The sequence below is a fragment of the Nipponia nippon genome, unplaced genomic scaffold (assembly GCF_047370975.1).
Source record: "Nipponia nippon isolate SJK-2023a ecotype South Korea unplaced genomic scaffold, ASM4737097v1 scaffold_3, whole genome shotgun sequence".
NCBI lineage: Eukaryota > Metazoa > Chordata > Aves > Pelecaniformes > Threskiornithidae > Nipponia > Nipponia nippon.
The window spans coordinates 16,603,688-16,617,408 of NW_028262347.1; the positions used below are offsets into that span (position 1 = coordinate 16,603,688).

Genomic DNA, 13,721 nt, shown 5'->3' on the forward strand with positions numbered 1-13,721 from the left:
TATATGTCTCTCCTCTTTTGTTTCTGCTCTCATTTCTTCATGCATATCTTATGCTTGAAGTGTAATTTCTCAAAGGCAAAGACTGTGCATTTTTTGATTTTCTACACATTGGGAGAATGCAGCACTGAATAATAAAAGCAGAATGAAGCATAAGCTTAAAATAAGAGAAGTATTTTATTTGACAGATCTGCTCAGGAGAGAGCTAAGGATAGCAGAAGAATGTGCTGCGGAGCTCAGGGGCAGGGGGAGATGAGGCCACCCTGTCCCCCAGCCTCTTCACTTTCGCGTCCCACCAGCTGGCTGCTCCTCCATGTCTTGCATCCTGGAGCAAACAGCTACTTTTAAAATTGTATTTAATACATGTTTACATTTAATGTTTTACATGTTTTACATTTAATACGAGCTTTTCCACATTTTAAAAGGATGTAAAGTCTATTTATAACTTACAAGAAGCTTCTTAATTGTCTAACAGTCACAGCACCCCATGGTGCCCTTCACGTTTCGTGTGCAAGTCAGATATTTGAAGTCTTTGTTTTCTTCACCACAAACAAGAAATCCAGTTTCAACCTGAATATTATCCCCCCGGCAGGCACAGCGCTGCTGATTGTTGTAATCAACACTAAAGAGAAAAAAGAGAGGATGATGAACTGTATTGTTTTAAAATATCAGTGTGATTTTCAAAGTGCTATTCAAGACATATATATTCAAGATACAATGTTTCACGTTATTTCCTAAGGTCCTGACACTTCCAAGCTGGCAGTGCAACTGGCAGGATGAGAAGTCTGGCACCTACCTTGTTGCGATCTCATGTTAGTTTGTTCAGAATTGGTGAGTTCATGCAGTACAACTGGACAAGGCTGTTTCTAGGATCCTTCTCACATCACTAAACAAAAGTGCTTGAAATCTTTCACTTTTCATTGCTTATTGGCATATTAATCAGAAATAATTATTCTCCCTAAAGTCAAAAGAAAAATGGATTACTGTGCATGAAAACAGCAGAGGTGACTAATATGCAAAAAAAAAAATAATTAAAAAAAAAGGAATATGCTCAGGAAGAAACAACTGAAGACACATACGAAGAAAGGGAAGCAAAAGAGCTTTTCCCACCTCCACAAAGTGTTGCAGCCTGGGCTGCAGGGCTGCCTCTGGGCCCCCTCTTCTTCCCTCCCAACTGGACCTCCTGGATGAACCCCAAGCCTGCTTCACCCTTTATCGAGCCTGGGGGTAAACACCTTTACCAGTACCCCATTCTGGCCACCATATCCAGACACCAAGGGACTACACCCATCGGTGACATACTGCATGGGATCAGAGACACAGCAGTATTGAAGCCAGGGATGTGGACAAAGGCTGAAGCTAGAGCACCAGCAGCGGAAAATGGTTAGATCAGCACAGCCATACGGTGAAGCTGAACGCCTAGGTGCTCTGGATGCCCTCCCAAAGGGGCCTGTTCCCTTACCACAGACCCCGTGAACAGTCTTTTCCCCCTTGTGGCAGTAACCATGGCTCCTCAGGGCTTGAGATATGGTCCTGCTTTTTGGTTTGTACATTGTTAGGATAGCTACAGTGAGCTTTTAGATATATTTCTCTAGTGACGATTTATTATACCTGAATAACAACCTGCAAAAGCCTGTAGAACTGGCATCCCCCTGATGAAGGCTGCCCTCCAGGTGGGAACGCAAAGTGAGGTCCAGCCCGGGGAGCTGCACATAACTCTCCTTTTGTGTGCCTCCCTCTCTCCCTCCTCTTTTCTTGCACATAGCAGTGTTTCCACAGCTGTTTGGAGAACCTCTGTTGGCTCTGCTATGGATTTTGAGACACCAACAAAGACCCAGACTGAAGAAGTGCTTCACCCTGGAGTATTTGCTCCTATGGGTTGTTGTCACCCATAGCTGCCTGGGGCGTTCTGCTGTGTCCCCGGTGAACTTCCACAGGGGAACAAAGGGAAAGTACACCAAGGAAAGCAGATTTACCCTCCCAAGCACACTCTCTGGCTTCCTGGCTTTACTCGGCCCCATTAAGCCCACATATAAGTTTTCTCCATGATTACGAGGAGAAAACTGCATTTTGAGGCTTTAACAGAAGTGCTCTAGGCTATATATATATAAACCCCACAACTGTAGGAATTAACCATGCACGTTTTTTGTTCTCAGACAATGTCTCCATTAAAAAGGGAGAGTTGTATCAGACTTGCAGGAGTTAAGAGAAGTTATATTTATACTGATGACTTTATCAGGAATAATCTAAAGTCTCTGCAAATAAGACAACTGGAAAAGATTCTTAAAACCTAACATTTGCTTTCCCTGTCTCACTATTTTAGCTACATGGAAAGGTTTGCTTGTCAGGTAACTGGTGAAGCTGTTCAAGGCAAGGTGCTTCACATTAGTCACAAAAAATTGCTATTTTTAAAGACAATTTGACTAAAGATTTTTTGGAAAGACATTTGTTCCATTACTTTCTTCAAGAAAACAAAAACTGCAAAGCACACATAAGACAGGGGCCAGAGGGTATGGTCCTTCCAACTCTGCCAACAAATTGACTCAGAAAGCAGACCCGAGCAGCACGAAGGGCAATTGTTGAATTAGATTTACCTATATGCTTTTAAAGAATCAATCATACTTTGTTGTAAAACATCAAGCTATATTTTGGCAAACAAATAAAAGACCAAAGAAACCCCGCAGTAAACCAGGGATTAAAATTCTGTTATAGCTTTAAAGTACAACTTGTACAAGGACAATATACACAGAGCCAGGATGACAGCAACAGTTTTTCACATGACAGCCACTACCCTGCAACATAAAATAATGAAGTTTCTCAGTGGAAAGCTTTTTCCACCACAGTATCTGTTAATAGGGTACAACAGTGCTCTTATTCTGCTAATAGTCTCTGTACTGTTGAAAGTGCTAAGAAAAGATTGTCCTATTTTTATTCACACAAATTTGTGCCAATGTTCTGTTTTAAATGCCTATTATTAGATTTTTCCATACCTGTCAGCCTAAATTATCCTAAGTATTTTTCCTCTAGGTTAAAGTAAATTCTTCTGCAAAGGTTAAACTGATGTTGTTTAGAAATTATCCTGAGCTCAGAAAATCTCCTGGCCCCTGAGGAACTGTTGTGGCCTACTGGCTTAGAAACGTTCTTTTACCAATGCAGAAACCTTCCATACTGTAGTCTGTTTGGGAACTAAGGTGTATGTCTGGGGTTTTTTTTGGGGGGGAGAAATAAACAAAAATCAGAAACCAGGAAACCACAATTTAAAGAACAAAGGGAAAACAGTCAATTCCACAAGCTCACAAAAAAACCTAGGAAACCGAGACCATCAGGAGGAGAACCTGACAGACGGAAGGATGACAGCTTCAGTTTGAAGAGAGAAAACAGTAGAGAGAAAAATGTGCCCGCTGGAGGACAATGGCAGCGGCAACAGCAGCAAGAGCATCCACTGCAGAGCCACCAAAGCCTGATGGTTAGAGAGTTCCCATGGGAGTCACTGGCTCTGGTCCTCTGGTCAGAAGCACAAAGTAAAAACAGCTCTTCCACTGTCCTGGGGAGTGTCCAAAGTACTGGCCTCTGAAATGAAAGAAGTCTGCCCTCGTAGTTTCTCCTTATTTTTTACAAGAACTGAAAACTTAAATATTATGTTTTAGATTGACCTGGAATAAAATATTTTTGGTTCATTTAGTTAATTTTGGTTAGCAAAAGTGAGATGGACTGAAAATCACTTTTCTTTCTCATTACTTCATTGGCTGGAAGAAATGGTTTCTTTTTCTCATAACTGGAAAACAAAAGTAGCACAAAATCACTAGAAAACTGCAAAAGTACATTTAGACTGAAACGAATAAAGCTTCAGGAAGCTTTATAAATAGAAAGATCTGCATGGTGAAATAACTGGGAAATCTGAAGTTTTCCACCTGTAGTCACCAATACCTGTGATATGTGTGGTGTCTGGCTGTGCACAACAGCACTCTCACATGGCCCCTCTCCGGTGGTCTTCCAGGAGGTCCCTGCTTGCAGAAGACAGGAAGCGCAGAGCAGACGGGGGTTAGACGAACCAGAGCTCAGTCAAAAGCCTCAATATACCTCACATACCTTCTTTCGCCTAACTTGGCAATATAAAGAGCTAAACTGACATTTTGGAGATTCTCCATTTTCAGTCCCAAATGAAATTTAATACAAAGGCTTCTGGGGAGCATTTAAATCTATCAACATATACATGTTAATTACCTAAAAGTATGACAGAATGATGGCTGGCTGACTATCAGTTGTTGAATTTTACCTGTGCCTATTCTGTAACATCTGGAATTCGTACAAACATGGGAAGCATTATGCATAAGTCATGCATAAAATAAGTGAGGGGAATGATTAGATTTCGTCATGGACCCTAACGATATAACCAATGTAACAGTAGCACAGCAATAATGCTTCACGCTAGCAAGCTGGGAACTGATGCATAGATCTATATAATTCGCCCAGGATCAAGAATATAAAACCTCTGCTTTATCTTTCTCTCAAGTACTTAATTGTACCAGATGGCAGAAAGAAGAAAAATTAATGTCTCCTTTCACTTTCCTGATCTCCCCTTGTCATATGGAAGGGAAGTGCTGTCATCACCAGGCAGCAGCAGCTGGGTATGATGGAAACCCAGCCAACCACTGAAAATGCCAGCAACAAACCTGGAGAGAAGGAAATACCTTTCAAACACTATTATTGAAGCAGTTGCTTTTCGGCAGAAGGCGGCAGGAAGCGATCCTTCCCTTGCTGACCATCTGTGCGGAGCGCATTTCAACAGCAATTGGTTTGCTGCACGTTGCCCACCCCTTCTCACCAGACGGTCTGTGACCATTACCTTGAGCTCCCTGCAGTGGAGTTAAAGGAGTAGGTGTCTATGGACACCGAGCCAGATGGCACTTCAGACTCTCCACTCTATCTGGAAGGGTAAGCAGCCTGCAACAGAAAACAGAGTAGAAAAGGATCAGAGCTTTGGGGAAGCCAGGGCCAGTTTGAAGTTGGGGATTGAGAGGGTGAGAGAAGCAGGTACCCTGGCCGGGAGAAAATTTAATGTTTTGAGAAGGTCCACAGGTACTCATAGGGACATAGAGTGGGCAACGAAGACGTGGAGAGAGCTGGGCAGGGGATTAGAGAGATGATGTTGGAAGTTGTAGCAGGAAGTTGTGGCTTAGTCAGATGGACATGAAAGAAGTGGCATGTGCTAGGAGTTGGGGAAAAAAAGTATTGTCATGCAGGAACAGAGGCTGAAAAAACCCCAGGGCTAACCACAGGCGTGGCTACAGGGTCTCCATTCACTGGCTGGGCAGGTCTGTGCAGAAATATGTCTTTTAGAAGAGTTGGGATGCATTGGACTTACTGGGCATGTTGAGGTGCTCAGGTAAGAGTATCCTGACCCCTTCAGATTGCCTTGCAGAAGTGTCCTGAAAATTAATTGAAATCCTGGTGATTGCCAGATTACACTTAGACTAGATAAAACTTAATTAACAGTTGTTATTTTTGCTAGGTTCAGCTCTCACCAATCATAGTCAAATTGTTACAGAAAGCAACAAGCATGGTAAAATTAAAAAAAAAAAAACAGAAAACAAAACAAACAAAAAAACCCAAACACCAAAACATGGAGTTAATGTTCTTTATTATTAAAATCAAAACAATATTCTTACAAAGCAAAACCTTTCCAGCAATTTGCCAAGATTCTCTTACAACCTGTTTGGCCTGGCAGAACATCAAGGGAATAATTTTCAAGAAAACTCTGAAGATTTATTTCTTATAAAGCCCAAACAATCAAATGTGCATACTTACCTACACAGATTTCACAATAATTTTGGGGAACCTTGTTCTGCTGATTAAGCATCAACTTATATGTATGGTACTAGTATATTTGTAACACCACAAGGGTCACAAAAACTTGAAAAAATTTGATAAAATATCACTAAGACTATGTCAAACTTGTTATTCATGTATTTATGAATATCCTAGTATCAACATCAGCTCATATATGGCTTATCCAGACCCCTCCCAAATCCTGAAAATGCCTTTAGTGTCTTTTATGCAATTAACAAATTGCAATGCCTTTTGCTCTATCAAAGGCAAGTAATTCATATCCCTCCACTATGCCAGCTAACACTGTTCTCAACCAGGTAGCCCTGCAGAAGCCCAAATCCTTCCTACCATCCATGTTTTTAAGACCAGTGATACTTTTCAAGACTAAGCTTTATGCTGGGACAAAACAAACTTGTAGCAAAGGAGTAAAAAATTATGATTATTTGTGAATACAACTTAAAAGAAACTTTGAGATACCTATTTATCAATGGTCATGTGTTTCTTCAGGAAAACTGTGTTCCAAAGAATGGAAAACAGAACATGAAAATCAAAGAAATACTTAAGGTCACAATGTACACTAGTAAGTGTCTTTGTCTCCTGATAGTTGCTGGCCTTGTGCTGAGTGTTTAGACAATTCAAGAAGTCGTTACGTGAAAGTATTAGTGTTTTTATGTAACTTGATCAAGTAACAAAATATTTCTGGTTTGGAATCATGATCTAATTACTAAAAATAGCCAAGTGGTGATAGATCAGGATTTATTAGTAACCTGACATTTGTAATCTAGACAGAAATTCAGCTCAGTGACTGATGTTCCCTTCCTCCCCACACACACCATACAATCTATCAACAACATACAGCAAATCTCCGCTGAATGAAAGACACAACTCCGAATCAGTCATCTGTCTACACCAAACAATTTAAATTATTGGTAAAAGGAAAAAACCCAACAAGATTACACTGTAACACTTTTAACCGCAGCTTTCACAGTACTTCACTCGAGTACAGTACTTATCCCAGCTCCCCTGTGAGTGAAGTATGAGCCTCGTGAAGCAGCTGTATAAATTGCATTTTAAACGTTAGCTAAGTCACAGAAATATTCAAAAAGAAGAATTAGGATGAATTTCTCTTAAAAAAGATTTGCAATGGTAAATAATTTTGGATTACGTATTAAAACGCTGGTGATTCCGTAGAACAAAGTTGCCCGATTTACACGATGAATTAACGTTAAGTATGACTGTTTCAGACAGCCTAAGTAGCTTTAACACGTTTTTTCCTTTCAGTGAGCTGGACTGTTCTGCTTTTTGAGACCCTATGAAAAGACATTTTCATGAAGCTCATTTAAAAGAGGATCTCTCAAAAGGCCAGAAGTGGGACTGAGTTGGAAAACACATGTAACAGAGACCGAGGCTTCCTTTCATGGCCATCTTGTTTTTATTTAAACCAGCTACAGATGCACCAAGAAAATGGAAGACCGTAAGTAAATACCACCACAAAAGCCACTTGCGTTACTGCATCGCAATGCAATCGCAACTCCTCCTCACGGAGGGACGGCAACTCCATCCAGGTTTTGGGCAAGGGAACAGCGCCTCTGGCCGCGGCAACCACGGCCGCGGGCTGAGAGGAGCCGACGGCGGGACCGCGGGTTCCCGCCTCACCCCCGCGGCGGGCCCGGCCGCCCTCGCCAGCCCTGCGCCTCCGGCGGGCTGACCGGCACGGGGCTACTCACCGGCGAGAGGCACAGACGTGTGGCAACCTGTGACTGTACAAACGGGTTTTAAGCATTAGCTAAAGTGAGGGACGTAGAAACGCCGGAATCCTCCAGCGATGGAACAGCTCTGCCGCCTGAGGGGCCGCCGTCAGGCACAGCCGCCCCTGAGGTAAAACGGCGGGCGGCAGCGCACAGGGCCCCGCTCTGAGGGCCCGGGGGTCACCCAGCAGCGCTCTGAGCGGGACGGCGGCACAGGACGGATACGGGCAACCGGCAGCGCGGCGCCGGCGCCGGCTCCCCTCAGCGCCCGGCGAGGGCCCGACAGGCACGGCGGCGGCCCCGCCCAGCGCCTCACCGCGCTGGTTCCTGGAGCGTGGTTCCTGCCGATTGGCCGAGGGGATCTCCCGCCCGCGGCGGCGGCTGCGGGGCCCGCTCGCCCCCACGGCCGCCTCTCGCCGCCCTCACAGCCCCTACGGCCGCCCCTCGCTGCCCTCACAGCCCCTACGGCCGCCCCTCGCTGTCCTATCTACCGCCTCCAGCCCTCACCGCTCGGCCCCCGGGACTGATTTTCCTCCCCTCCACCCCCTTTCCAGCCACTCCCACCCCTCATCTCCATATGCGCCTTTCTGCACCTGTGCTTCCTCCTCCTCCTCCTCCTCCTCCTCCTCCTCCTCCTCCTCCTCCTCCTCCTCCTCCTGCTCCTTCCTAAATGCTACCTCGATGCCTCCGCGTTCCGGTAAAGCGGCTGCTCTCCTCCCCACCCCCCCCCCCCACTCCCCCCCAACTCCTGCCTCGCCTCGTCCCCTCCGCGCTGCTTCCACCCCCTCCCCGCCGCCTCCGGGCTCCCCGGGCCGGGCGGCGGCCGATCCCCGGTCGCTCCCGCTGCCCGGCCCGTTTCTCTCGCCCTTTGTCGCTAACGGGTTCAAAGCGCCTTTTCGGCCGTCGTGAACCACCTGTGCCGGCGGCTGTAGCAGGAGCAAACGGTGGGGGCTTGGGTTTAGCCTCGAAATGCTTTAGCCAGGTTTTTAATTTCGTGTATCTTGCACACGTTTTCCAGCACGGTAACACTGAAGTGTTGATATGCGGGTGGGGACTCGGTGCGTGTTTACGTTTGGTCCTCGTTTGGTGTACCGGCTTCTCTGTTACTGACTTTGATATCAGTGTGCTTCACAGCCTAATATTCCTGGGGTTCTTTTTTTTTTTCTGCCCTGCTTCATTTGTGGTTTGCTAAACTGTACGGCTTTGAGACATCTTACGTGGTTTCCCCTCTTTGCACACATCAAGGGACTTCATAAATCACCAGTGTTAAGAAGTGCTGGGGTTTTTGGCAAGGCAGTTGTGTTTTTACATAGATGACTGCACTCAAGTCTCAGGGTGCTTTGGGACCTTGCTAAATACCGTAGTGAAACAAATGTGCATAAAGCAGCAGCTGAGGGGCAGCCCCTTGGCTCGCCCGCGTGGCTTGCGGTTGGCAGCTGGATTTCTCCCTCCTTGCCTGCTCCCTTCAGGCTCCCGAAGGTAATTTGGCAGGTGCTCATAGGCTGCCACCGCTGAGGTGTGATCAGGAGAGCGTAAAACAAACACGCAGGGGCATAAGGAAAGGAGCACAGTTTGAATTAGAATGGTCTGGTACTTGATGGATGCGGTATGATCACTGTTATGTCGCTTTAGCACAGTACAGTCGAATATATAGCGTCAGTGTAAGGCACAGTGTTATCACTATAAAATTTTCTCTATTTTTCTCGAATTCTGAAAAATGTTTATTGTGTTTTCCCTCATAAAATCCTATGGAGACATCTGTAGTTAGAAATATGACTATAATAGTGCAAAGCTGCAAGCAGTTTGGTCCCACGCCACTTCTCCTCTATAAGAGGCATCTCAATGTGGCGTTGAGCGCTAATGCCAACACTGTTTTTGTCTGTGAGCAGATTGGATTGCTTTAGTTCATAGCCTGTGAGGATGTCTGAGCATCTCTGATGCACGGCTAATAACCAGATCTATCGGTTGCTCTTTCCAGGCCTCAGTGCTGAGAGCGTTTCAAGAGAAAATAGGGCCTAGCCAGCAAAATCCCGGGCTGCTGAATTATAACCTATGACCACCGGCATGTCAATACAAGAGCTTTAAGTGCTTACAGCTAAAGCTGTCTGCTGTTTCTAAGATGAGGGAACGAATGTACAGATAAACATATTTTCAGCCTGGTTATTTATCTCTTGGAGTATTGTCCTACCATCCCATTTTCTTTCTGACTCTCTGATCCAGTTGTTGTTATAGTTCCCAAAAGGATCAGAACAGACTGAGGTGAATTCAGTGAGAACATCGGCGTGTTGCTGTATCTTCTTTCCTTGAAACCCACTGCCTGCCTATCCCTGAAAAGCAAAAAATACTCTTTGAATCTGTTCGTACTGCTTTCTCATTTCCAGGTTCCTTTTGTTCTCAAATGCTGTAGATACCCAGACAATTTATTGAAATTGGGTATAGTTTGGCATGCTACTTGAGACTCTTGTCACGGATCTACTTTTTCCTCTAAACCACTAAAAATAGTAAATCTGTATGAATGCTGTGAAACTCATAACTTTCTGTGTTTCTGGGGTGTGGGTTTTATTTTCTTGCCTCATTATCGAAAAATACTGGACTCTTCCATCTCTCTCCTTTCTGATCTATGAATATAAATGTTTGGCATAATCTTTTTTTTATTATTTTAAAAAAATCTTACATGGAGCACTTTTCCTTGAATAATTTTGATGTCACCTAAGACGTTAGTACTTCCCAAAAGATATTGGAGACCTCCCCTTTTGGTTGTAGGAAGATGTCTAGGTTGGGTCAGCTACTTGCGAACGTGCAGGCACGGTGGCAGTAGCATAATGTAAGCCCACGAAAATTCATTTTATGAGTCTGTTTTGGTGGCAGCGCAGCTGTAAAGACTACAGGGGACACTGGCATGGAGAATGAATTGCCGCAATTGTAAGGAAAAATCTGGAGGTGAACTAAGAGTGCTGTTACTAAGGGGGCAGGGTTTGTGGTGAGGAGCAGTGCCTTTTTATTAGCTCCACCAACAGAGGGAAAAGAACAGAGATTTGGGGCATAAATGGGTCCTCTTACTTTTTTCACTTCAGGTCTGAAGACAGGCTTGTGAGCTTAAAAATCTGTCTTTCCCCACTATTATAGCCCACTGTCTTAAAGCCTTTTCCCTCATAGTTAACCTAAGAGAAGGTATTGCCTCTTTTCAAACGTTGCCTGTTTTATGTCCATAGCATCTAGAACAGTAGTAGCACTGTAAGCCAGGTTGCACTCTAAGCAAACTTTTCCAGTTTGCTTTTGAAGCTACTTGATATACATCCCTTTACACGATCACTCGGTAACTCGCAGCTCCACAGACCCTTCCTGGTACCTATTTTCCCCTCTTCGGAGCAGGACGTTCCCTCTGAGCAGCACCCTGCTGGCGGCTTAGGACCCCAGCGCTGCAGGAGGCTGCCGTTCTCGGCAGCCCAGGGCTCTGGAGGCCCTGCTGCGGGTCTGCGCCCCAAGCTCTGCAGAGCCGCCGAGCTGCAGCCCGTAACCTACGGCGGCTGGAGGGCGCAGCCCCGGGCTGTTCCCGGCTCTGCTCTGCGGCCGGGGCTGGCAGCGAGGGGCCGCAGCGCGCCGCTCCCCCGGGCCGTGCGGGCGGCAGCAGCGCCCGCCCCTCCCGGCACAGGCGGCCCCGCCTCCCGCTGGCCCCGCCTCCCGCTGGCCCCGCCTCCCGCTGGCCCCGCCTCCCGCTGGCCCCGCCTCCCGCTGGCCCGGCCCTGACCGCTCCTCCCCAGCAGCCCGGCCGCCCCGGGCCGCGGCGGGCGGCGCATGCCCGAGGGGCGGCGAGCATGCGCGCGGGCGGGGCGCCGCCGCCGCTCCCGTCGGCCCGCGCCTGCCGTGCCTGCCGCCGCCGGGCGTCGGTGGCGGAGCCAGCCCGCCGCGGGCCGGGCGCGCTGCCATGGTCAGCGAGGCGGGCGCCGAGCAGGGCGTTGCGGCTCCCCAACTCGCTCCGGCCTCGCCCGCGGCGCTGGGTAACGGCGAGAGAAGCAAGAGGTAGGGGAGGGCGGGGGCGAGGCGGCCGGCGCGGCCTGTCCCGTCCCGTCCCGTCCCGCGGCTGCCCGGTGCCCGGCCGCAGGCCTGCGCCCGCCTCAGCGCGGTGGCGGTGGCGGCGCGGAGCGCCCGCGGCCCGCCCCGGCGTGTGGGCTCCGAGCTGGCGGCCGGCCCCCGGGGCCTCCCTCGGCGTGGGCAGCCGGGCGGGGGTCGGCCAGCCGGCCGGCGCCGGGTGCGAGGCCGCCGGGGGGGGGATTCAGGTGCGGGTCCGCTCCGCGGGTGGGGGGGTGGGTGTTCAGACGCGCACCGGCTCCGGTAAGGGCTTCGCTTCCACGTTGCCTGGGTGAGGGAGAGCTGCCCGAGCCCCTCAGGCGGGTCTGGTTGCAGGTCGCTTCGAGCGGGCGCTCCGGTCTCGAGAGACGTTTGCGCTATGCTTTTTCCTTTCTTTTTGTGCTTGTAATAATAATATTTTCTTAACGCAGTTGGCTCTTGGGTTCATAATATGTTACTTTTGTAGCAACGGATTCCAAATTTTACACTTGCTGTTTCTGAGGGAGGTGTGTTGAGATGGGCAGGGGGGAAGGTATCAGACGTCTGTCTCAGTTCGTAACAGAACGTGAGTCTGTATACATGGGATTAAAGAAACGAATGAACAAATTGGGTATTCTAGCTAGATAACAAAAATCCACATACTCACTGATGCAGCATGAGTTAGAAAGTTTTTAGTAAAGTGCTCTCAGATTCTCTAGGTTTATCTTTTGCCTCTTTACGGTGTGCTCCCACACGTGTTGTGGCAGAGGAGACACGGGGAAGATGAAACGGTGCTCAGCTGACTTTAGTGCTGTCTGTGTAGGATAGCAGGCAGCCCCATCCGGTGTTTCCTCTGTGCTAACCAATGTTATGGCTCCAGTCGCTGTGTCCAAGCAGCTGCTTTGCCTTATCTGTGCTCCTAAGTTTTCCAGCTTTTCCTTATGCTGCTCTGAGTGGAGTTGAGATAATTCTTTAAAACACATTTGTGTTGTGTAGTAAGGACAGGACTTTGCTTCCCTGATTTTTTTTTTGGAGGGGGGATGCTGTATAACTGCAATTCTGTTCTAGCCCCCATCTTCTCAGCCCACTTTAACTGTGGTTTCTTTGAATCCTCTGCAACACACACAGTATCATTTTATTGGTCTCTGCAGGCTGACTTGACTGATGCTCCCACCAAGTGCAGAGTCTGCATCTCCTTACTAAGGTCTGAAGTGAATTTGTGTAGTGAGGAAATTGCAGGCATAGGTCGTGATTCTTCATGTGTGAACTTCCATTTCCAGTAAAGCCTATTACTTCATCGTGGCACAGTACGAAGCCTGCTCAGCACCAGGGAGGGGCAGAGCAGGGAATAGCTCTTGAGTAATTTCACTAGGACATGCTGGAGACTTGATGTGCTCTTGCAACAGGGAAGATGAGTTAACAGATTTTTCTGCGAGATGATGATGAGGACCGTCTCACATGTTGGCAGTGTAGGTTAGCTTGCCTGCCTTGGTGTCTTTAAATGGGGACGATAATATGATGCATTCTCAGAATACAGTAAATGCAAGATGGTTTTCATAGCTTCAGAAATTCTGGGCAAAGTGCAGCATTTCCTCAGAAGGAAAACAGCAGTGCCAACTTGTTAAAACATGCAGCATATTGGCGGGACCGGATTGTGAGCGTATTTGCATGATTTAGAAACAGTTTAAGACAGTATTTCCTGGGCAGGCTGCTTCTCTCGGCATCCTGCTGCTTAACGTATCAACGACTCCAAGCGGAGCAGAGAGCATCTCAGGGACAAAAAGGATTCTGAAGGATGGAGCTAGAATTTGATAGTTAATTTGCTTTGGGGGCCATTTTTATAGAGGAAAAAAATGCTAATTTTATTATGACCATAATATTCTACAGCTATAAAGATGTGAAATGCACTTTTTTTTCCTTTACCATATAGTATACACCCACATTGGCTGAATATAGGAGCCCAGAGCAGTTTGACATCCTCCCGAGTTTATGTAGCCTATTAGATATTCCCTGCTAAGTCAGTGACTTCCATGCCTTGTCAGGTCTGTGTAGCAAGCTTACTTCAGGACTGAGTTTTTTTTTTTTTTAATTTAAAATTCG

General features: G+C 47.2%; 1 protein-coding gene and 1 long non-coding RNA gene across 5 annotated transcripts in view; one reads left to right on the forward strand and one right to left on the reverse strand.

Annotated features, from left to right (window-relative positions):
- Positions 1 to 150: 150 nt before the first annotated feature.
- LOC148054515 (uncharacterized) lies at positions 151 to 7,895 on the reverse strand. 3 transcript variants are annotated; one of them, XR_015706551.1, is made up of 8 exons: positions 7,554 to 7,895; positions 5,363 to 5,426; positions 4,844 to 4,941; positions 3,925 to 4,001; positions 3,333 to 3,567; positions 794 to 955; positions 448 to 619; positions 151 to 322 (listed from the first exon to the last, which is right to left on the reverse strand). It is a non-coding gene; the product is annotated as an uncharacterized LOC148054515 (long non-coding RNA). The 3 variants fall into 3 exon arrangements; XR_015706552.1 differs by having other exon boundaries at positions 3,318 to 3,567; XR_015706550.1 differs by lacking the exon at positions 3,333 to 3,567 and having other exon boundaries at positions 7,554 to 7,893.
- A 340-nt stretch (positions 7,896 to 8,235) lies between these two features.
- The window catches only part of ERGIC2 (ERGIC and golgi 2), a 29,167-nt gene continuing 23,681 nt past the window's right edge, over positions 8,236 to 13,721 (forward strand). Inside the window, exon 1 of one of the 2 annotated variants that reach the window (XM_087766396.1) lies at positions 8,236 to 8,271. The gene's annotated coding sequence lies outside the window, so the exon portion shown is untranslated. Of the gene's footprint in view, positions 8,272 to 11,374; positions 11,595 to 13,721 lie in introns of those variants that run through there. The other variant, XM_087766395.1, reaches the window with a different exon arrangement.